We start from the raw sequence: 24,108 nt of genomic DNA on the forward strand, positions 1-24,108 counted from the left end.
ACAGCCCTCTAAATGTAGGGCGGGGCTTGGGGGGTGCGGTGCTCTGACAAAGCCCATTTCCAAGCAGTGGCCTTTCTTCACACTTCCTCAGGGCTTCTGGACATTGCTGGTTCTGGATTTGTAGCACAAATTCATTTGCAAATAACATATCCTCCTTTCATGGCCTTTTTACAAGTCCGTTTTGTAGAGTAAATAATGAACTGTCTCTAGCAATCCCAATCTATGAGAATTTTTTGGAGCTTCCTGTTGCCAATACTTTGCTCTTTATTCCTTGACTCTAACCCCACCTCCCAGCTGAGAGAGGGCTGACTCCACGCCACCAGCACCATCCCAGCTGCTCATCACATCAAGGGCAGCCTGGCCCTGTCCGGTGCTGTGCAAGATTAATTGTGGCCCATGAATGAAAGAAGGAGGGCTCGGAGAAAATAAAGGTGGGCTGGCCCTCTGAGGGGACAGAACTAAGGGAAGGGTCACTGCATTCAAACAGTTGCTGGTGTTAAGGGTCTCTGGAGACCAAGACTTGGAACGTGGCCCTTGACCAAGAAGGCAAACCCAGGCAGCAGCAGTAACAAAAAGGGGTTCTTTGGAGTAAACAGCGAACAGAGAGGAGCTAGACGCTGGTGTGAAGTGCAAACATGATCTGCCTCATTAGTTTTACCCTCAAAGGACCCAGTCCACCTCTTCATAGTTACTGGCCCCCACTATTCCACTGCTCCCAAATCAAGCCACTCCTCCACCACCGTGCACAGTCGGGAGACACATCTGGGTCACTGTCTGGCTACTCGCTACTGGCTTTTTAACCACTCCAGCCAATCTCTTCGTGTTTGGCCAACTAGAGGCCTGGTTAAAAAGAAATTCCTGGGTTTCACCAAAACCCATGGCATCTCCAGAGGTGGGGCCCAGGAATCTGCACTTTTTAAAGCTCTTTGGGTAGTTCCACCACACCCCGTCTACAGACCAGCATTTGGAAACCACCAAGTCACTTCACCTGCTTTCACGTGAGGAACGAATGCCAGTGCTGCTCTTACAAAACCTGAGCAAGACAGGGATTTTGCTTTAAAAAGAGAATGATGCTCACCTCTAGTACTTCAGTGACCATGTACGGATGATGAAGTGTGAAGGGAAAAACAGGCTAGAGACCCAAGAAGATGAAATACTTAAAACTGGTGGTACCAGGAATTAGAGAGTATCACAAAATTACCCCTGCATCAACAGAAAAACAGATCTCAGTATAATCCTGTCTCAAGAAATCCAATATTTCACAGAATGACTCCCCATCCACATTAGCTTTAACAATACCTAATTAAGACAAGAAATCTGCTGAAGGAAAAATACCATGTAGGTCCATTTTGTTCATTCACATCAAACAGATTGAAAACTTGCAGAAATATTAACAGACATTCACTTTCCTCTCATGTGTCTAAAAAGGCCATCGTCCACAATTTAAGACTGATGGAAATAGTTAAAACTCATAAGAGGACAGTTTTGAAATGTCTCATCACTTTGGAACCAGCCGTTTCTATAAAAATGTTACAGTTTTGTGCCAAATATTTTAAACTAGTCATTAAAACTGTCCTGAGAATCTCTATTGTACACTTTGATACCTAATTCAAATTACTGTGTAAATTTGGAAGCTACAAAATCAATTTTCCATAAAATACAATTTGGGCTTCACTAATCCAAACTGGCCTTCTTCCTAATTAGGTTGACTTCATAGGGTTTTATTGTAATGTACTGCCAAATCAAATATAAATAACTTGGAACTTTGTGCTATTTTGGATTATCATATCATCCCTTCCCTCCATTAGCAGGGATGACCAGAGGCTGCTAATACAATAAATATTTAATGGATGGCAACACTGTCCCTTGCCCCTAGAAATAGAGCAGACACAAACATACCTTCGGATCTATTTGTAACCCTGCTTTCTGCCCTCTCTCTTGCTGCTGGCAAACAGTGAATTTTCCCAGTACAAAGAGAAATGCCAATCGACTTATTGAAGCCAAAGGTAAACAGAAGGGAAGGGAAAAGAAAGAAATGAAAAAGAAAAAAAAAAAAAAAAAGACTGCAGCAGCTTTGGGAGAAGCAGCTCCATGCCAAGAGATTCCTCTAAATGTCCCCAGTCCCCGTAACATTTGAAATCCAAAGGAACAGTGGAAACAGACCTCGGGGGACACGGGGGTTCTGAAGTGTCAGGAGCTAACAGGGAGAGCTAGAGCAGCCTGCAGTGGGCCGTCTGCACTCACCAAGAAGCTGGGAGCCTGGGAGAAAATGCAACTCCAGTTCCACAAATAGCCTTTTTCTTTTCTCTTCTCTTCTTTTCTCTTTTCTGGTTTTAATACTGTGACTGCACCTTTGTCTTAAAGGCACTTCAGGAGTTCTGGCAGTTTCTTTCCACTTCTGACTCAATGGAGAGGAAATTAAACCACATGGTCAGAGCTGGCATCAGCTGCTCACAGAATAAATGTAGGCACACACATGCGAGGGCACACGTACGTGTGGCCTCAGCTTTGTTCAGTGTAAGAGAGGCGGTCACCAGCAGCGCAGTCTTCTTATCTCACTTTTACATGGGGTTACGTGGAAGGAGGGTAAGATCGGGAAGAGAGCACTTAGTTTCCATTACAACTACCACCCTTCTCCTCCTTCAGCTGTTCATGGAATGAAAAAGAACTTGGGACATTTGAGCCAGAGCAGTTCAGATTTCCATCCTAGCTCTACCTTCTCCTCTTCTTGTGTGACCTGAAACATGCTAACTTATTTCTGTGACTCCATTTCTTCATCTTTCATATACACTGCTAATTTATTTTGATTGCAGACACTAAGACTCCATCATCAACATGCCAGCAGAAGGGGCTACAATGTGCCCAGAAAAGATGTTTCAGGACACAGGTCCTGGCTGTGGCTCTCAAATCAGATCAAAGTGTCCCACCAGTGGCCTCTCAAGGTGTTTAACCTCTTCTTCTTGTTGTCCTCACACTGCTGGTGGAAAAAAATGTTCAATTACCCCATGATGTAAGAACTTCCTAGGTGCTATTCTCTGCTGGGGACAAACATAGAAAGCTTTGAAACAAATCCAAGTGGAGAACAGGCAGAGTCTCGACTAGAGCTGCTGTAAGCTATTGTGTGGGGCAGACTGTCTTCCGTGCTTACACAGCTACGTTCAACCAGCAACAGGAACACCAAGAGGAAGCAAGGGCTCTGTGAAGAAGACACTCACACGCCAACTCAGAAATGATGACCAGGAATGAGAATTCAAGTCTCTCCATCCTCAGTCCCAGGACTTTTTCATTATACAGTCATGTCGATTGTGTAGCATTCCCAGTTTGTTTTTACTACTCCTAAAAATACAGACTCAGGGTTGATACTAAGGAAGCTGTCCTCGATGAATTTCTCCTTTTCTATTCAATACCACAAATTCCTCTAAGTGACCCATCCTATTCAAGGATAAACCTCAAGATGGTTGCTAGGAGCTCTAACTCTACCCAAGAAGACAAAGGTAAGAGTAACTGGTAGATGGGCACTGACAAATAAGCTGAGTTTTGGTGTCTAAATGGGTGTGAAGAGCAGCTGTAGCCACACACGAATTTTCCCAGGATTTTGTGTCTTTTTCTGTATTTCACCCCAAGGAAGCTCAGCACTTTCACTGCAACAAATCATCTGCATTATTTCTTCTGGACTCTCTGAAACCCCTCAATTAAATAGAAACCTTTTCCAAGAAACAAAATTTGTCTTGACCTCCTCTTCTTGGCAATGGGCGTGAACCCATACCAGTAGGAGACAGGAGGGAAAAAAAAGTTTAACTGATTGAATTTTAAGATTAAAAGGTACACTGGGGGGTCACAATCCAACTGCTCATTTTTGTGGATATGAAATTCAGGGATCAGAGAAGTCAAATGACTTCCTCGTCATTACAGTGTGTGAGAAAAGACTAGAACCCAAGTCTCCTGGCTCCAAATTCACTGTGTTTCTCCTATCACATTACAGTGCTTAAAATTCCAACAACTCATGGCTGAATTTCTAATAGCTCTGCTGATAGGTTATCAAGATCCTTGACTGTCCTCACCAATTCAGTAGTGGTGACATGGCATTTATGCATATGGGATAGTAACTTTACCATCAAAAAGGCCAAATTTTGCCTTTAAAAAAGTCTAAACAATGTGTCAGTGACTGAAACGCTTCCTTGGTCAGGCATGATTCTCTAACTGGGCTGGCAGGAACGCAACCTAAGGAGCTTCACCTAGGGTCCCAAGGACTATGGTTTTTTTGGGGGCTGGGGGGTGGGTAATTAGGTTTGTTTTATTTTAATGAAGGTACTGGGGGTTGAACCCAGGACCTTGAGCATGTTAAGCACGCTCCCTACCGCTGAGCTACACCCTACCCCGCTTCACCCCCAGGACCATGTTGAGGGTGATCCATTTCTGAAACCAAATATAAAATTTTTATGTTAATGTACATTTTTCTAGTTTATCAGATTCACAAATATTTCACATTAGAATATTAGGAATCACTGTCCCTCTCTTTCTAAAGTTGCAATGCCTTATGCTTCTTTTGAATCTTCAATACCCCCTCACCTCCATTCATTAGTTCAATAATATTTTTGGATATTTTTAAATATACTCAGACTGATACCATAAATCTCCAAATCCTGGTCAGTGATTATTGGCCAAGTGTCTTGATGGTCCTGGGTATTTTCATTAACCATAGTGGACAAAATTCTTAAAAGTACATTGCTAATAATGAAATAGACCCTAAACTTGACTCAATTTAAAAGAGAAGCTCCAAAGATGAAATTTTCATGATTTTCCTTCTTTATTAGAAATCCACTTTATGGAAAACTGACTTTTAAAAAGCTTTAAGGTCAGTCTGACTATATCCAGAATGGTAAGATCCTTTAATATATAAGCCATTGCTATTAAGCACCAAGATATAAGGGTCCTCTTTAGTAGAAAGCTGGGTAACTGTATAGTTGAAACCTAACTATCCATCATAAACACCTTCAATACATTTGAAATAGCAGGTGGACAGGTTCTCTCACACTGAGGGTCATTTATGAAGCAATCAAAGGCTGGAGTGGGAAAAAGAAGTATGAAGAGGGACAGGGCTTTATAGAATGAATAACTTTTCTCATTCTCAATATTTCTTATATTCTTTTACAACAAATTGCTTGGCTCCTGAGGACAGACTCATAAAAGAAGTGAAATACATTTCTCTATCCTGAATCTGAACTTTTTTTTTAATAGATAAAGTTGTAATGACCCTTTCCAAATAATATGAGCCAACCCTTCAAAAATTTCCATTGTTTCAAAGACACAAATCACTCTGTGCATCTCTGTCTATCAACTGAATGAGCAAGGAAAACACATGAAAGTCATTTGAAAGACAACGTCTCCTAGGACTTACGCTTGGAAGCTGGAAGAGCCCAGTAATCCCCCTACCTAGATAAATAGAGTTTTCCAAATGGCTAAGGGGATCAACAACCGAGCAGGGCCAAGCACTTAAATGTTACAAAGACGACTCCATATATGACTTTGCGAAAAGAATCCAACATGTAGCTCCTTTATGGCTGGCCAAGCTTACTAAGACACAGCCCTACCTTGGGTGGAAGGGAACAAAAACTCAGCAGTATTCCAACAACTTACACACAATTCGAATGGAATTTCTCCAAGCTCAGAAAATTTGAAGTTTATTCAGTCCATATGCTATCCCAGGTTTTTATTCCTTCTCTTTTAACAAACAGAGCTTAGAGACAAGCAGCCATTTCTTAGCCATTCAAGATCAAAATCCCTCCTCCAGGAACCACAAATCATTCATGACAGTAACTGTGCGTCATTTGGAACGTTTGGGGATTATTTTTTCCTCCTAATAAGAAACTCACTGGATGCACTTTTAGAAGTGTCTCAGGGGCCCTACTCAACTCTTCTTCCATTAGCAGCAAACACACAGCGTATGACTTGACCCCGCATTGCGTTCCTTAAACCAGGATTTAGGGAAACTGACAATAGTTCAATAGGGTGATTATCAATCACAGTAGATAGTAGTCTGGAAGAGAAATCACACAGGGCATTTTTCTCATGGAGAAAATAAGCTTTTGCAGTAATCACTTTTCACTCCACACATAAAAATTCTTACCTTCATGTAGGAGATGGTATAGCATACTCTACAGATCCTAGATCAAATCTTACCTTTGCCAATTGACCCTGTACAAGTCACTTAATCTGAGGCTCAGTCCCATCCTTTGTAAACTGGTAATGATCATGCTAAGACCTGGTTCACAGGGTTGCTGAGATGACAAAATGGGATAGCGCAAGTAAACCACTGAACACCGTGCCTAGCATACAGTTAGCATTCCATGAATGTCAGTTTAGCTGTCACTAGTACTACATTTTTAATTACCAAAATCAAGGAATGTAAAGCAAGACCCCCAACACCCTAATTCTCTTTCCTTGATTCTGCCTCCAATTCTACTCTTGGGCACAAAAACTCCCTTATTTGTGCCTTTGTTTCCACCACCAAATGAAAAAAAAGAAATGAACAAACAAAAAACACCAACCTCTTTCCCTGGAGGAGGCAAGGACTAGAACCACACAGAACATTTTGAAAGTGCTCATTATTCTCACTACTTTCTGAAGAACTGGATTGTTCTGAATGCCTTCAGTGGCTCCTAGAATCTTCCACCATTGTTCCCAAGAGGTCAAATTAACTTACGAGGGAATCAGCCTTCCTGTTCCCTAACTTTAAGAAGAGGAGTCGGAATTCCCAGGACGGAGGTGTCCTTTTGAGCAGCTCAGAAGCATCTCAAACCAACAGGCAAGAAAGAGCAGCCATTAATGGAACAAATAAGTGATTTGCATTTCCAAGGATGTGGGGAAACATATTAGTTATAATTAGCAAACACGCAGAGTCCCCATGACAGCTTCACTTTACAAATCCTTGAATGTTTGACAAGAAAAGGTCATGTTTTGTAAAATCCTCAAAAGGTCATTCAATAACAAATCACATGAATGAAATCGCAAGGGTTCAGGGAGGTTAACAGAAACACCACAGGCAGTAAAGTGCGTTTTCAAGGTAAACAAGGAAAGAGGGAAAGCAGCCTTGCCTCAGCTCTGGAAGGGGAGAAACAGAAGCAATCTCTAATTTACCAAACACTATAATTTCAAGACATTTTCTCTGTACTCGGTAGTTTAACCCTGAATGTTATTTTTCGTGTTCGGCACACTCGGAGGATTAGCAGATAACAGCCCAGCAGCATTTCAACAGTTCTTCAAAAGGTCTCGGGTGACCTTAGCCAAGGCTTTCTTTTATTTATTTATTTTTATTTAATAAATCTCACAAGTGGATTCCACTTAAAACAAGTAAGTGGCCGCATACGTGGCATGCACACTCACACCCACACACACTCCCAAATCTGCAAACTTTAGCCCCAGAAGCCTTTTCTTCTGGCACTTTGACCTGCTCATGACCTCTTTCTTCCCAGGTCTATTTTCTTCACCAAGAGCCAGCCCCACATCTCTCACAGGCAGGAATAACAAAGGCTTGTTTATACAGGGTAATTTAGCTACAGGATCAGCAGGGAGGCGAGAAGGATGATGCATCTGATCCACAGGTCCAAGGCACAATTCAGATGTGCAGGGCCGACAGGTTTATAAAAGGGGGGATCCCTGGGGGCAGGGCCAAGGGACTGGCTGCCTTCCAGAAAGTACAGCCAAGGCACTGAAAGCGGGGAGCATCCTCTAGGATGCCTCTGACATGGGCACACCCTTCACAGGCAGCGTATTGGGTGTTAAGATGAAGAATGCTGTGGAAACAGGGGGCTAGAGCCTGAGGGCAGGCAGACAGGTAGCACAGACTCCCAACTTCCTAGAGAGAAGAGTTGCCCACAGAGCCTTTGGAAAAGGAGGCAGCATCTTAAGAAAGAGACACAAGATTTGGAATTGGCAGACCTAATGCCTGACTTGCTCCGTGACCTTGAGCAGATCTCCCTGGGTCTCCATTTTCCTATCTGTAAAATGGGTTAGTACTTCTCGCTTATTTCCATAGGTAAGGTAAAGACAAAGTACAAAGTCAATACAGAAAGTCATGTGTTGTTTGACACCAGCAAGGGCTTGCAGTACAAGTCCTAACTCTTATCAGCACTCATTTTTACATCTTACTCTAGCCTCAGAATCTCACTGAGAAACCACTCTCTGGAGTCTTGATCTGCCCAATATTGTAGCCATGTTTCTCAATGTAAATTTTAACTGAATGTGACACAAAATTCAGTTCCTCAGTCACATCAGCCATATTTCAAGTACCCATTGCTAGTGGCTATAATACTGGACAGTGCAGATAGAGAAAATCTCCATCACCACCAAAAATTCTGCTGGGCTCTGCAGCGCAGACCTGCCTGTTTTCAATGGAGGACAGACTTGCCAACCTTTCCCCGCCACCACCCTGTCCTCTCTATGAACATCCCCTTTTACCTCTGTTTGCTGCATTTTGTATTCACTGTTAAGATCATCCTCCAGAACAGCCCTGACTGATGATCCAAGCACAAACCTCTCACCTTTACAATTACCTGCCTACCATACAGCCCCACCCATTTGGCGACTGTTTGAACAGAATGACGGTCAGAAACAGGACACCTCACTTTGTCTTTCTTGCCAACTATTTTAGCTTATTTGCCACAAGTACAGGGTATAATTAATATCACACAGGAGCCAACGTTGTCATTTTTCAAATCATTTCCCTGGAAATGTTCTACACCTCTTAATGGCTCTGCTAATGCTGTAGCTGTCATGTTTTGGACAGCTGCACTTTTACAAGACAAACTCTGCAGCGCCAGGAGCCTCTCTGCAGACTTTTTAGCTCAGAGGCTCAGAGGCCGTGAACGCCAGCCGGTAATGGCTAGATGGAAATCTTTGATTAATTTTTTTACCTCTTGTTGCTGACAGCAGCTCGAGTGTCACCTTCCCGGCTTCTACCCCCAGCCGCCTCACCCCTCCTTGTCCTCTTCCCATGTGCCCCAAGCCCATCTCCTCTCTTCTGTGCCACCTGATGGACAGGGGATGAGGGAAACAGGCCAATGTCAAACGACTGACTGAAGCCAGGACACTGCCCAGAGATGCCAAGGCTTGAACATCTGGACGGAAGCCAGGCCTCTGTGCTCAATGCCATACACTGAGAAAGTAGGGCCCTTTGTGCCTTTTTGATTTTATTTTTCAGAAATATGCCTATTCCTCCCTGATAATTTTCTACAGAATGTTCCAACTTCTCTCTGTCCTGGGTACATATGAAAAAGACTGCGGAAGGCAAAGGACAATGACTGGAGGGTTATTACATTTGAAGTGTCCCAGGAGCTATGCACAAAGCCATCGAGGACAATTTGAGCCACACCAAGTATTTACTAAGGGACATGGAACGAAGATGCTTTTCATCCAGATGGAAAAGCCTACCATGTCGTTTTGGGTAGTAACAGCACTTTTTCTTTTGTAAATAATCAGTTTAAAGTGTAGAGGAATTGTTTGAGTAGGATGTCATGGCTAATTCTGCCCAGGAAACATAACTGCACGGTCCAACACTGTCCAGGAAAGCCCTCTCTGCTGAGGCCGTCTGCCTGGAACGAAGCTCCAGCCAGATTTGTCTTAAAAGGCAGCTGAGCCACGCGAGGGACAAGGCTCTCTTTTTTCAGGCTCAGCGGCAGCGTTGATTCACGGCTCCTTTAATGCGGTGTTTATTAGTGATCCGCAGCCCACGGAGAGACGAACACACAACTTCCTTTCACGCTGCGTCTGCAAAATGCTCCAGAAAGTTGGACTCATCAGTGAAGCAGCGGGTCCCTTGGTTGAAACCAGCCAGGCCAGAAAAGTGACATGAACAGGATGCTGCTAAACATGCACAATTCGAAAATACACACTGTATTCTCTTCTGCATGATTTGCTGCCATTTAAAAGACAATAAACAGCAACTTTAGATTGCTAACAACGTGTCACTGAAGGTTTGCTGTTGCTCAACATCAAGAAAAATCAATGCCGGCTCTACGGGGGCAGCAAACCCGGAGAACTGAGCTCCATTTCAGGTCTGTTTGAACTCATTTCCTTTCACCACAGTTGCCCCCTTGTGCTCCCCCTCAGGCGTCCCCTCGCAGCAGGCTGACAGCTTGACACATTGACAGCTCGCACTGAATGACAACTGATTTGTACAAATTTCAAGCCTTATAAATCTACCTGTCACAACAACAACATAAAAGCGCCCAGGCCCAGCAGGTAATTCAGAAAAAGCTTCCCTTGACAGCACTTTCTGAAAAGCTATGGCGTGCCTCCTGCCAAAAATTCCAACTATCATCCTTGTATAACTTTGAATAAAAATTCAGGGCCCATTTTCTTGCCAACAGGCTACCAATCGTCTTATTTAAAGATTAAAAAGAGGGAAAGGGAGAGAGGGAGGGGGAAGAAAACATCCACACAATTTCATTTTATACGGATATGAAAGCAGCACCAGCTGCTACGCCAGGATTACCACACCGTTTTTCTCTCCGGTGCTCAGAAGGAGTAAATGAGTGAGGCTTTTTTACGGTATTTAAACAATATCCCTGATTGCAGGGGCTGCCCCTCCGGGTACCCTCCCCGCTCACCTGGGGCCAGCCCTGCTGCCAGGGCGCAGCCATCTGACTGGCGGGGGCTGGGAGGCAGAGGGCCAAGGCCACCGGCTGGCAGTTCTTTTAAGTAAAACCACCCCAAGATTTCTCCAAGACAAAGGCCCTTCACGTATCCGTCGCCCCACCTCTTCTGGCCAATTTTTTTTTTTTTAACTAAGATAGTGAAACTGTGTCAAGACAAACCTTTATCAAAATCCTCCTTTCATTTAAATCAACAGCCTATCACATTATTTCATTGCTGCATCTTTATTATGAAACAATAACTAGAGTTGAGGATTTAGACTTGGTTTTTAGCGGTTTATGTTTAACACTGAAGAAATCTTCCAGCAAAATAAGGTACTTAAGAGAGAGGGACACTAAGTACCTGAGCACTTAAACAGGAAAGAGAGGTTTACAAAGAAATGTCTATCTCTACTCTTCAGGCCCTTCCAATTCCACCTGGTATAGAGAAAGGTGTCAGAGCGACTGGAGTAATTGCTCATGTACCTGATTTGCGCTTGTTAAATCTCTCAGCAGACTTACAAATGGAAAAATGAACTTTGTCTTGCCTTGGAGGGACAAGGGTTTGTTCTCAGTGCGTGCTGAATGCGGATGCTAAGGAGACTCCTAGGAACGCGACAGGGGACCAAGGATGAGGGCAAAGTGAGGGTCCAACCAACCGGCCAAACTCTGAAGCAGCAATGGCGCCAGCAAAGCTTCCTGTCACAAAGTCAGTCACGTCCTGTCCCCTCTCTTCAGCAGGGCAGTCAAAGCTAGCGATGAAGAGCCCAGAGGCTGGAAGTGGGTGGACATTTTGGTTTCAAATCCTGGCTTTCCCACTCATGAGTCATGTAATTTGGGGCAAGTTCTATTTACACTCTGTGCTTCAGTTTCACCCACCATCCGACAGAGATCATCATCAGATCTAACTCAGAGAGTATGAGGATTAAATGTCCATACAAAGTCTAGTTCATAGTAAAGAGTATCTGTTCACTGATTCATTTATAGATACACAGATACACAGACATACACATTTATAAAACATTAAAAGCGTTAACTGCTACAGAGGAGAGATGATCATATTATGAGTGTTATTAGGATTCTCTTCAAGATTCCAGATAAAATTACTTTTCTTCCCATGTAAGCTTCCCACATAGTTTTAAAACAAAGTAGGGAATCATCCCTGAAAATGCTGTAACTCACTTGGTTGAAACGTGTAGATAAGAGATCAATACAGCTGGATTGAATTTCTTTTCTACCCTTTTATAAATCTCTTTATGTACTCTTCTCAACTAGATTCTTTGTGAGCTCATGACTAAACAACCAACTAGAGTTGGAAAAATATGTATTAATTTAGAAACACATAATTTGAACTGTCTTAACATTATCATTCAGAAACACTACAAATACATGGCTAACAAAGAGAGAAAAATACATACATGTACACCATACACACAAATAGGTAAACACACCCACACACACACACATATATATAGAAAGAATACTTCGGCCCCAAAATATAGCTGACATCAATATTAGCTGGTGAATCTTGAGACTGAGATTAGAAAATAGAGTAAGATTATGATTTGCTATAAAACCCACTGTCAACATCAGCTGACCCCTGAAATATAAGAGTAGGATTATCAAAATTATATGAACTGGCATCCACTTTGTAACATTCTTATTATCCCTCTCAATTTTGTTACTCTCAAGTCTGACATGAGCCAACTAAAACTGGCAGGCCGGCAAGGAACAACAATCAGCAAATCCACTATTTTGTAACCATTTGTATGACCAAGAGCAAGTATTTTCATTATGAGCCATTAGTGGCCATTAGTAAATAAAACTGGGTTTGAATTTCACAAGCATGTTTGATTTTCAAAAGAGAAAATTTTCTGCTAAGAAACCCAAAATTCAAACAAAATTTTCATGTAATGAAATAAATGTCATAATCCAAAACAATTACACATCAAGTCTTTATAAAATGAGATGGAGGAAAAAAACAACCATTTTTAAAACTGATTTAAAAAATGGTAATTTACATTAACTAAACCAGCCTTTTTCATCTCTCATCAATTATAAAGTGAACATGTGAGAACAAGTGAGGCATGGATAGGAAAAAGCAAAGTGTCTAAGCTCACGTTCATCTTTAAGCCAACATCCACAGTAAGTAAACTAGATGATCCTATGTTAACCCTTCTCTTCTCAGCAGCACGCATTTGGCCTAACAAAATGATAAATAATATTTTGTTAACTATTGTCTTCCTGACCTCAATCACTGAGATTTAACAAACACTGTCCTACAGATGCCAGGGTCCCCCCTACTATAACCAATTAAAGAACAAATCACTCAAGGGAGCAATGCAGGCTGACAAAGGCACAAATCTGTACAGAGCTGACCGGTTAAGTCAGACACTGGCCCACAGAGAGTGTGCTTAGGGAAAAACAGTTAGGAAATGTTAGATGCAAAATGCATGATGTCTTATGTGCATTTTAGATTTGTGTGTATTGTAACCACTTCTTTTCCAAGAAAAGAGAGCAGTATTTTCAAATCTGTTGGCCTTTGGTGCCTACAGAGTTTTGCTTTGTTTTCCTTCTTCTTCTTGAGAGGCTACTCAATGAGCTGCTTACTTCTCTATCTCAATAACAGCCAAACCTGGCATCTCAATGTCACCCACTTGTCAGCCATCAGTCCACGGAAGCTAAGAGGCTTTGAAACAAAAAGTGCTATTTCTTTGGGACCTAGGAGAAAGCACCAACTACCATTCAGTGGGAAAACCCCTAAGCCTCTGAGCAGCATCCCTGTACCCGAGAGCCTGGCCCCCTGGTTCAGGGTGACACTCCCAATTACAGCTCCCCTAAGTGCATCCCACATGAGCCCAGCAACAGGTACGCCCACAATGACACCCAAGTATGCTCAAGTTTTCAGTCCTTCAACCAACATCACTCTGAGAAGAGTGGCCAAGTTTCTCCTGCCCACAGATCTCTGTCTATGTTTGCTGAGACAAGAGGACCAACTTCACATTGTCTTTCCCACAGAACCACTGGTCACAAAGACTTTCTCCTGCCACCAGAGATCATGCAGGAAGCACACCTGATGAGTCACCACGGCATCCTCAGCCCCACTCGAGAAAAAAAGCCAAGGGTCTGAGGCCTTAAACTACTTAACCAGGTACCACCTACCAAGGCTGAAGGCCACCAAGAGTCCAGGTGTGGCTTGTCTGGCGCCCCCCAGGGGCCAGATGGGAGAGCTGGCCGGAACTCTAGGAGAGAGGACCCACACAGCCTCTGGCTTGAATCTCCATGGAATCAGTAAATTTTTACCACTTAGGACAAGCCATGTTATTTGTAACTGTCAGAGGAAGGAAAATCTGTAATTGTTAAGGGGGATGAAGCCTGTGCAAATTCTTTCCTGTGCAAAGTGAACAGTCAATCACTTTTATAAGGACAGCAACAACTGAAACTATCCATTCGTATACTTTCCTTTAGTCAACAATATTACCTTTAGTAATCTGGGGAATGTGCATCCATAAATTACAGAAAGTGTTATTGCATTGCTGAATAAACAGCAACATTTCCATCAGCAGCAGCAGTGGCAGCCCCACAAAGGTATAACAAACAGACTCAATCATTTTCTTGTCAAGCTTTGCAATGACTGCAGAGTTTACTGCTGGAGATAATGTTGCTTTCCTCAGCATTGTGTGCCAAACTGCAAACTGCTTATTAAAACAAAACCTCTTTTTCGGAGCAGCATGAGTTGGAATAATCACTTACTGCACTCAAGAAAAAACAGGTTTGGTGCCCAGAGGACGTTAGCAATCAGGCATATGTGTTAACATTTGGTTGGTAAAAACTGGTTAAAAAATAAATTATCCGACGTTGGGGTGGGGGAGGGAAGAAGTGAACATATTAACATCACTAGCCCCAGACTGACTATTTTCTTTATGATGTCATTCCGTTTTTTGACAATGTGTTTCAAAGTACTCAGCTAGAGGGCCGGATGGAAGCTTTGGTGTGCGAGGCCAGGGGCGAGGAGATGATTATGGAAGGAAACCAGAAAGGAAATGCAGCCTGCTAGTCTTTCTGGGAAGAAATCTCTGCAAGAAACTGTATTCCAGGGGCAGGGGATAAGGCTGAAGAAATGGGGCAGGAGAGAAGCGAGTAAACTTTAAGAACTAGGTACTGAGGACTCAACTATTTCTGAAGACAGCACCTATTATTACTCTCCAAAGAAATCGCTTGACATAACTAAGCCAGCGATAGCACTGGAAATCCGTCCTCAATTTTCCCCACTTAAAATAGATTGACAGCCATTTTCCTGAGCCTGAGGAACAGGTATGTGGAGCAGGAGCCGGGGAGGCCTGACCTGTCAGGAGCGCAGCTCAGTGACGAAAACCATTACAGCTGACTAGGGAAGAGCTGCTCCAATACTTCGCGCTTTTTTTTTTTTTTTCCCTTTCACGCCCATCAAAGAAGAATTCATATCGAAGGAGGCAGACCCCGCCCCTTAGCCCACCGTTCCACTGTCTTGATGCCACCAATAGCCTTGTGGTCCCCGACAGCGGTGTGGAAGAGGGAAGATGATACTTTGGACGCCCTTACAGAACAGAGAATGAGGCTTTGAAGACTTTATTATAACTCTGGGCTGCATCAGAGGTGCAACTCCCATCACTGCTCTAAGATGAGAGTGAGCAGGAAACAAAGGAAAAAGAATACAAACGTAGAGTGGAAAGGCAACTCCAGGAACTGTCATTCAACTTCAACAACAGGGGAGAGGCCAACGCAGGTCAGCACCGTGCCCCCTGGGGTCCTGGATCCCACCACCCCGCCTCCCTTCCAACCTAGCTCGTTCCTCTGTGCCGCCTCAGGGCCTAACGCCATGCTGTGCCCTCTGCCTGGAAAGCTTTTTCTCCCTTTGCTTGGTTCATTATTCTCGTCAGTAGCCAATTGCTCAGAAAAAGGCCTTTCCTGACCATACAACCTCAACTAGTCCTCTGCTCCCCCCTCACCCCACCACCCTCCCTGCATTTCTTTCACTTTCTTTAGATAATTATCTTACCTGATCACCTTCTTTAGACCATTATCTCTACCTAAGATTATCATTTATGAATTTATTGAGGTTTATTATCTGTCTCCTCCACAAGGTAAACTCCATAAAGGCAAGAACTTAATTTTATTTAAACATTACCTCCAGCACCTAGAATAGTGTTAGGCACCCAGTAAATAAGTGCTCACAAATACTTGATAAATTACTCAAAAACTATTCTGTAGTTGCAGAGAAAATATCCCCACGAACGTGAATCAGAGACCTCTGTGAGACTCGAACAGTAGTTTCTGAGTCCTGATCACGGGAAGGACTGTGGAGAATCTAAAAAGTGGAAAATCTTTATTCTCACATCTCCCAGAATGTGTAGGAATAAGTTGCTGTTCTTGAATTGAGGGTGAGCCATAGAAATTTTGGTTTTGTTTGTTCCAAGTACAAAGATGAAGGACACTGCCCAAGACCTAAATAAAAAGAACCTCAATAAGGAGTTAAAAAAAAAAAACTGGACCCAAGACCCACCTTGGCCACTAGATTTAACAGAGGTCTATCCATCATGAGACCACTTTTGGACGTCGGTACATGAGGATACAAAGGCTCACCCCATCTGTTTGTAAATGTTATTTTTAATGTGCAATTATCGGCACAAAGAAATAAGAATCAAAATAGTAATGCCTACGACAGTCACGTACCTACCCAACTTTACCAGATCTTAACATGTTGAGCTATATTTGCGTGAGTTTTTTTTTAAGAACCAAAATATTATAGAAAGAAATGGTTGCCTACCTATCTCATCACGAGGATCTAGTACACCTGAAGTCTTAAACATATTTAGGTCACTATCAAACAACACATATTATAATAGTTACTGGCTTCCAAAGGCATTCGTTTTCAATTCTCACCTCTCTCCTCCTGCCAGCTATTTAATTCCCTTTCACTCCTCTTCCACACCCCTCATCATGGTATCTTTTTGTTCATTTCTCCTGACCTCTTACCTGATTCCCCAGCTGCTTTCAAAAATTGGGCCAGGTCACGTAACAAAATAAATTCCAAATTTTTTTTTATTTTTTTTTAATGAAACCATGAAAGCACTAGAAGAAAACCAAGGAGTAGAGAAGTCTTTTCCACTAGAACTAAAAATCAAACAGTTATAATATAAAAGATGGTAAATTCTACTGCGTAAAAGTCAGCTGCATATAAAGCAAAACTTCTGCAAGATAACACAGAAAATAAAGCAAATAACAAGCCACCAAAATAAATCAGAAAACAATAAAAAAAAAACATGGGGGAAAAACCTGCATCTCTATCATGGACAAAAAACTAATTACATACGCACAGGGAACACACATGTATATGCACAATTATACAGACACATATGAAAACATACATATAGAAAAAGAACTCAAAAATAACCATGAAAAAGACAAAAAACCAATAGAAAAATGGACAAAGGATACAAAAACACAGTTCACAGAAAAGGAAATGCAAATGTCTCACAAATATATAATAGGATACTTCACCTCAGTCATAATGAGAGAAATACAAATCAAAACACTGAGAAATCTTTTTTTTTTACCTACCAGATTTGCAAGAACTCAAAAGCTTAGTAAACACACTCTGTTGGTGAGGCTGTGGGAAAACAGGCATGCACCTAACATTGCTGGTGAGGATTTAAATTAAACTCCTAAGGAATGCAATTTGGTAGTATCTATCCAAATTACAAACGCATATAGCCTTTTACCCAGCAAGTCTATTTCCGAGAATTCACCTTACACTCTTGCAAACATTCAAAAATGACAGTCTTAAGTTCAGTGATCACAGCTCTGTAATACTGAAAGGAAGATAACAAGCATGCTGTCCATCAGTAGGAGACTGGATAAACAAATTACTATGAATTCATACAGTGGAATACTATGCACCTATGAAAAATGAATGAGAAAGCTCTCTGTACTGGTATGGCAAGGTACCTTTGAATGAAAAAACCAAGGTGCAAAATAGTATGAATAGCATGCTACCTTTTGTGTAAATAGAAAAGATATATATTTCCTTTTTCTTGTATATACAAAATTTTAGAAACTCCGAAAAAGCATAAAAGAAACCAAAAACAGTGACCCTTGGGGGCTCTGGTGGGAGCTGGGGAAGGTAAGGAATAGAATGGGAGCAGAACATTTCATAGTCTCATATCTCTTAATTTTTCTCTCATAGGGGGGATTATCTACTCAAAATCCAAAGTGATAAAAATAAGCTTCCACTAATAGTGTTCAAGTATTTTAAAAGTAAAAAAAAAAAAAAACAGTTAGGCTAGAGCTATGTGCTGTAAATAGGGAAATGAAGACCCTGAGTGGGAAAGAACTCAGGTGGACTGGGCAGGAGTCCAGAAGGACTGGGAAAGTTCTATGCATTTCGGCCTTGAATTGAGTAACAGGTTACTGCAACACACACAACCCAGTACGCTTCTGACAAAAAGACAGCAGCCCAAGCTGTGCCATTTTCTTTCTTTGGACCTTCCCTCACTTTCTAGATGTCATGGTACATGCTTCCCAGGTCCTTTCTCTTTCTGCCTTGTCCCAAGTCCTCCCTGTGAGGTCTCACTCTCCTCCCTCCTCCCAGCCCCAGCACTCTTGTTCTGCCTTGAGACAAACCCACTCTCACTGCACCCCTCCCACACCCCACAACTCCCTCTTGACCCCATTCAATCTTCCTTTCCTTAGATCCTGCTGGAGTCACAGCAAGTCGCCAGACCAGTAACATGGTGCAACCTTGAGATGATCAGTCAGCTAAGGAAGATCAAAGGGAAATGGTGTCTCATTTCACTAAGAAAACCTAAGGATCCCTCATCGTTTCTCTTTATCCAGCATTCGGTTGCACAAAAAGAGGCCCTGAGACAGGATGCTAGGGGGTGAACAAGAAAAAGCCAGCATGCACTGCCTCTACTAAGGGTCCTGGCTGGGACCCCTGCCCCAGTGAAGGAGGGCACCTACAGGGACACATGTGCTCCCAACCTTGGGACCAGGGAAAGATGGGTGCCAGCAACCTATCATGTTAGATTGCGGCCATCTACCTTTCCAGCCTGATTCAACATCTTTGGAGCCCTATTTTTTCATTCAAACTTACTGATTCTAGATTTCGCCTACTTGAAGTTATCCTAAGACTTGACCAGTACATCCTCTACTGCCTTACTCATGACAACCACAGAGGACTGTGGCAAACCATTAGAGACTCCAAAGAAACGCCACTTGATCTACTCCTTTTATAACATACACCATTTTAAATACAGTTTTGGTAATTATATGTATGTATGTAAAAGGTTAGCAAAGTGCTGTTAAAGTATGAGTTTGAAGACTTCAATTAAAAGACAATGCATTATGTAGGCAAATTATTTGTCCTAAGGGGTGCGTCTAAAACACTAAATGGGCTCCCTTAAACAAAAAACAAAAAACCCCCACAAGCCTGGATACTGTATTTTTAACATCCACTACCCAAAGCTACTATGAATGTAAATTTCAGTTTAGCCATATGCATGCCACCCCCAGTTCTGTATCAATGGAACCCAAGTGAACAAGGTTTTATTACAAGTGAAAAACATTATTGACAAGTATGTGACACAAATAGAACCTTCATACACTGTTGGTGGAAATAAGGGTTGGCACAACCACTACAGAAAACTGTTAGGCAGTTTGTACAAACACTGAACAACACAAAATTTTATCCCTTGGTATATATTTAACAGAAATGGGTATATAAGTTCACCAAAAGATGGACAACACTGTTCACAACAGCATCATTTACATTGATCAGAAACTACTGGACAACAACCCAGATATCCATCAACAGAACAGCTTTTTAAAATGTGGTCTATCTATACAATGTGTTACTGTACAGCAATGAGCCTACATGACCATTGCTACATCAACATGGATGAATCTCACAGGTGTAACGTTGAGCAAATGAAGCCAAAAATAGAAAAGGATATACCACATGTTTCCATTTACATAAAGGTTTAAAACAGGCAAAACTAACCTCTAGTGTCAGAGGACAGGACAGCGATCAGCCACCCCTGGTAGCAGACAGGGTACAAGTGGTGCCTGGGTCAGACACTCGGGGGGCTTCTGGTTCAGGACACCAACAATGTTCTGTATCCTGATCTGAGCACTGATTGCACCGATGTGTTCCCTTGCTGATAATTAATCAAGCTGAGCACTGAGACTTTGTTCACTTTTTTATGTATGTTGTACAGCAACAAAACATTTATTATTAAATATTTAGAATAAAATTGCTTGCAATTACTCCTCAAAGCATCAAGTACCTGAACTGCTGCCCCAGAGTCGGAGGGACCCTTAATTCCTATCATTAGCTCCTGACATGTCCAAATGATTCTTTGGCTCCTTGTTAATAATGGAATCAAAAGGCACTAATCTCATTATCGCCTGTCAGCAGGCGCTGTCAGAATGCTCTTGGCCATTAGTCGCTGGCTGCTGCTCTCAGTCAGAGACTTGTAAAGCACCCAAAAGGAGACACAAAATACTGACAGCTTCGTTTTTCTCTTGTCCCACTCACCTTTCACCAACCTCATGTTGAATCCTTCACACCCCAGAGCACAGGCTGCCTTCGCCAAGAGGCTATCCCAGACCTCTAGCAAGCACAGAACTCTCATCCTCTGAACAGAATTCCTCCCTTTATTTATTCACTCATCCATCCATCCTTCCACTCATCCATCTGAACATTAGTGAGCAACCACTGTGTGTCAGGCTCTGCGCTCAAGAAACAAAATTGAGTAAAGCATAATTCTTTTTATTTTTTTTAGGCGCTCACAGTATTGCATGATAAACAGAGACAAGAACAGGGTTACGATAGACACAAACTCAGAATAGTAGGAAATTGAGAGGAATGTGCAGGCCAGTCTGAGGGATAGGGAAAAGAGAGTCATTATTAGAGTAGGTTCAATATAAAATATGCCCTAAGGGATGGAGGTTGGCTAGTCAAGTGAAGATAAAGGCAGCTCCCAGCAGAGGGGATCTCAGGAGTAAAGATGAGGAAGCAAAAAAAGGCCTGGGATGGGGACGTGGGTGCTGGCACGTGGGTAACTACAAGAGCACAGTCTAAGTGAAGGCAGAGGAGAGTGGGCAGAGAGCAGGTCACAAAGGTCTTTGCAAACCATGTGAAATGGATGAGACTTCATGTCAGAGAGAAGGGGCAGTCATTATGGGTGGTGAGCCAAGAAATGGCAGGGTCAGGTTCGTCATACAAGGAATGGTGTGGGAAATGGAACTAGAGAGAAAGAGGCTGGGAGATGTCAACACAAACCTGTTTGAACCAGAATACTTAGAGCAAGGGTTGGAAAGGAGAAAAATTTAGTAGATGGTAAAGTGAGAAGGACTTAGCGACTGATTTGGTGTGGTTTCCAAGTGAGAAAGAAAAAGGGAAGTTGATGAAAACTGACAGATGAGTGGCAGCAACTGAAAAAAATACAAGAGGAAGAGAAGACTGGTGTGGAAAGGAAGGAAGGTGATGAGGTCGGCATTGGGGTTATTAAACAAGAGTTGCCTCTGGAGACTTCAGGAAATATGCTCAACAGGAGAGTTGAAAACCTGAGTCTGGCAGGAAGGAACCTCAGCTAAAGGTAGATACGGACTCATTAGCACATACAGGAAACCCTAGAGTGCATACAATCACAAAGCGCACATGGTGAGCACATAGCAGAGGACTCTTGGCAACACTAAGGACGGAGTGGAGGAAGAGATGAGGACAGAATGGGGATGGGCAAAGAGGTACTCAGTGATCAGGGAAGTGTGGTATCATCAATGACAAGGCAGTGGAGAGTTTTAAAACATGAGTGACTGCTCCAAACTCCCTAATGTTCAGGAAGGGTAGAACTGAAATACCCCCATTGGCTCTGGCAGTTACAAAGTCATCGACGATTTTACTGAGTGATTTCAGACTTCATTTCACTTCCAGCAACATGGCAGACTAAGCTGAAATAAACCCACATCACAACACTTGTAAAGAAATGCAACCCCCCCCTAAAATGTCAATACATAGCAGAGCTTTTGGGGAGGAGGTGGAAAAAGAGAAACTGCCAAGAAAGAGCAACAAAAGACTAAAACCCAAGCCTACAACCACAGGAGCCCATGACGATATCAGACCTGGCTATAAACCCTAGAATCCAGGTGCTTGATGCCATCAAAGAACATGTTGTTCGGGGCCCACACAAAATGCAGAGCTGGAACCAAGAGTTCTACATAAAGCTGGACATCTGAGGGCTGCCCCTTAGATGGCTGTCCCCATATAAAAAGGGGACAAGAGAAACTTTATATACCAGCCCAGAAAATAAGGAAGCATGTTGTTTCTCAGGGCTTGGGGCAGAAAAAAAAGAAAAGGCTTCTTGCAGGAAACTGGAACTCCAAGTCTGCACTAATCCTGGTGTCAAGTAATGGTATTTCAAATCCAAGCTGAAAAATACTACAAAACTGGTGTTAGAGCTATGAAAGCTCTGGTTTTCAAAAACAGCAATCCTTCCATACACCAGAAGCCAAGACTAATATAAGCTCACAGTGTAAAAAAAAAATTCCAAAACACACAAGGAAATAACTAACTAACTATGAGGGAGAATCAATCACAAATGGGAGAATGAGAAGTTATAGAAAAAGGCCATAAAACAAGAGTTTAAAAGGTAGAGGAACCGTTAGGAAATAAGATGACACAGTGGGGGAAAAAAGTTTTGGAAAAATATAGAGTATACAAAAAATACAGAGTCATCAAAATTTTAAATTAGATGAATGGGCTCAACAAAATAGTAGATACAACTAAAAAGAAAATTTGTGAGCCATACGGTAAATCTGAAAAACATCACCCAGAACTCAGCATAGGAAGATAAAAAAGATGGCATATTTGCATTTGCAGCAACATGGATGGACCTAGAGATTATCATAGTAAGTGAAGCAAACCAGAAAGAGAAAGACAAATATATGGTATCACTTACATGTGGAATCTGAAAAATGATACAAATGAATTTATTTACAAAACAGAAACAAACTCAAAAACATAGAAAACAAACTTATGGTTACCACAGGGGAAAGATAGGGAAGGGATAAATTGAGAGTTTGGGATTAACAGATACACACTACCATATATAAAACTGATGAACAACAAGGACCTACTGTATAGCACAGGGAACTAATATTCAGTATCTGGTAATAACCTAAAATGGAAAAGAATCAGAAAAAAAAAATATATATATACAAAATTTAATCACTTTGCCATATACCTAAAACACAACGTTGTAAATCAACCATACTTCAATCTAAAAAAAGATGGCCTCTTTGAAATAAAAGATATATATAGCAAGGAGGATAGAATAAGATCCATGATATAATCTAATACAAGTTCCAGAAGAAGAGAACGGGGAAAAGGCAATCATCAGAGTTTCTGAGGATATTCCAAGGGTATAAAAAATTAAATAAATGAATTCTTAGACTGCATAAGGTCACTGAGTCTTAAGGATTTTACGTTAAACAAATCTACACCTTGATATATAGCAATATATATAGTAATGAAAAATCTCAAAGTAAGGGGGATATCTTCAAAGCAAGTTGAGAGAAAAGATTATCCTCAAAGGAATGAAAGACTTAAAGCAGACTTCTGACCAGTAACAATAAATTCCAGCAGACAATGAAATCTTTCTCAGTCTGCTCAGGCTGCCATAACAAAATGCCACAGACTGAAGTGGCTTAAACAACAGACATTCATTCTCTCACAGATCTAGAGTCCGGAAGTCCATGACCAAGGTTCTGGCCAATTTGGTTTCTGGTGAGAACTCTTCCTGGCTTGTAGACAGCTGCCTTCTCACTGTGTCTGTACATGACCTCCCTCCCGTACTCATGCAGACACAGAGATCTCTGGTATCTCTTCCTCTTCTTACTAGAGTTTTAATTCTTTTAGATTAGGCTCTCACCCTGATGACCTCTTTTAACCTTAATTCCTTCCCTAAAGGCCCTGTCTCCAAATATAGTCACATTGGTGTTGAGTCAACATATGAATTTGGGTAGCTGGAGACAATTCAGTTTCTAATAGACTATCTTCAAAGGGTTCCAAGAAAAACAACAATCAGCTGGAATTCTATACCCAGATAAACTGTACTTATCCTTCAGAAGTAAGGCCAAAATAAAGACATTTTCAGACAAAGTGAGAACATTCCTACATCTAAATCTTCACTGAAAGATCTATGAAACGAACAGTGTACTTAATACTATATTAACTGAAACTAGAAGGGAAGGGTGAATGGAAGCAGTAGTAAATTAACTAAACTGACAAAGCATTCACTCAACAAATATCTACTGAGCCCTGTGTCCTACATGCCAGGCACTGTTCCATTTGCTGTCATTCCAATGACACTACAGTGATACTACAAAACCCCTGATTTGTTACATATAATCCAGTAAATGGTGACAAGTGCAATGA

The 24,108-nt window shown here is 41.9% G+C and overlaps 1 protein-coding gene across 4 annotated transcripts in view; it reads right to left on the reverse strand.

Annotated features, from left to right (window-relative positions):
* LRMDA (leucine rich melanocyte differentiation associated) overlaps positions 1-24,108 on the reverse strand; it is a 1,104,406-nt gene that overhangs the window by 958,141 nt on the left and 122,157 nt on the right. Inside the window, exon 1 of one of the 4 annotated variants that reach the window (XM_072971256.1) lies at positions 2,245-2,263. The exons of the other annotated variants lie outside the window; for them this stretch is intronic. The gene's annotated coding sequence lies outside the window, so the exon portion shown is untranslated. Of the gene's footprint in view, positions 1-2,244; positions 2,264-24,108 lie in introns of those variants that run through there. 4 annotated transcript variants of the gene reach the window in all.

The sequence above is a fragment of the Vicugna pacos genome, chromosome 11 (assembly GCF_048564905.1).
Source record: "Vicugna pacos chromosome 11, VicPac4, whole genome shotgun sequence".
Taxonomy (NCBI): domain Eukaryota; kingdom Metazoa; phylum Chordata; class Mammalia; order Artiodactyla; family Camelidae; genus Vicugna; species Vicugna pacos.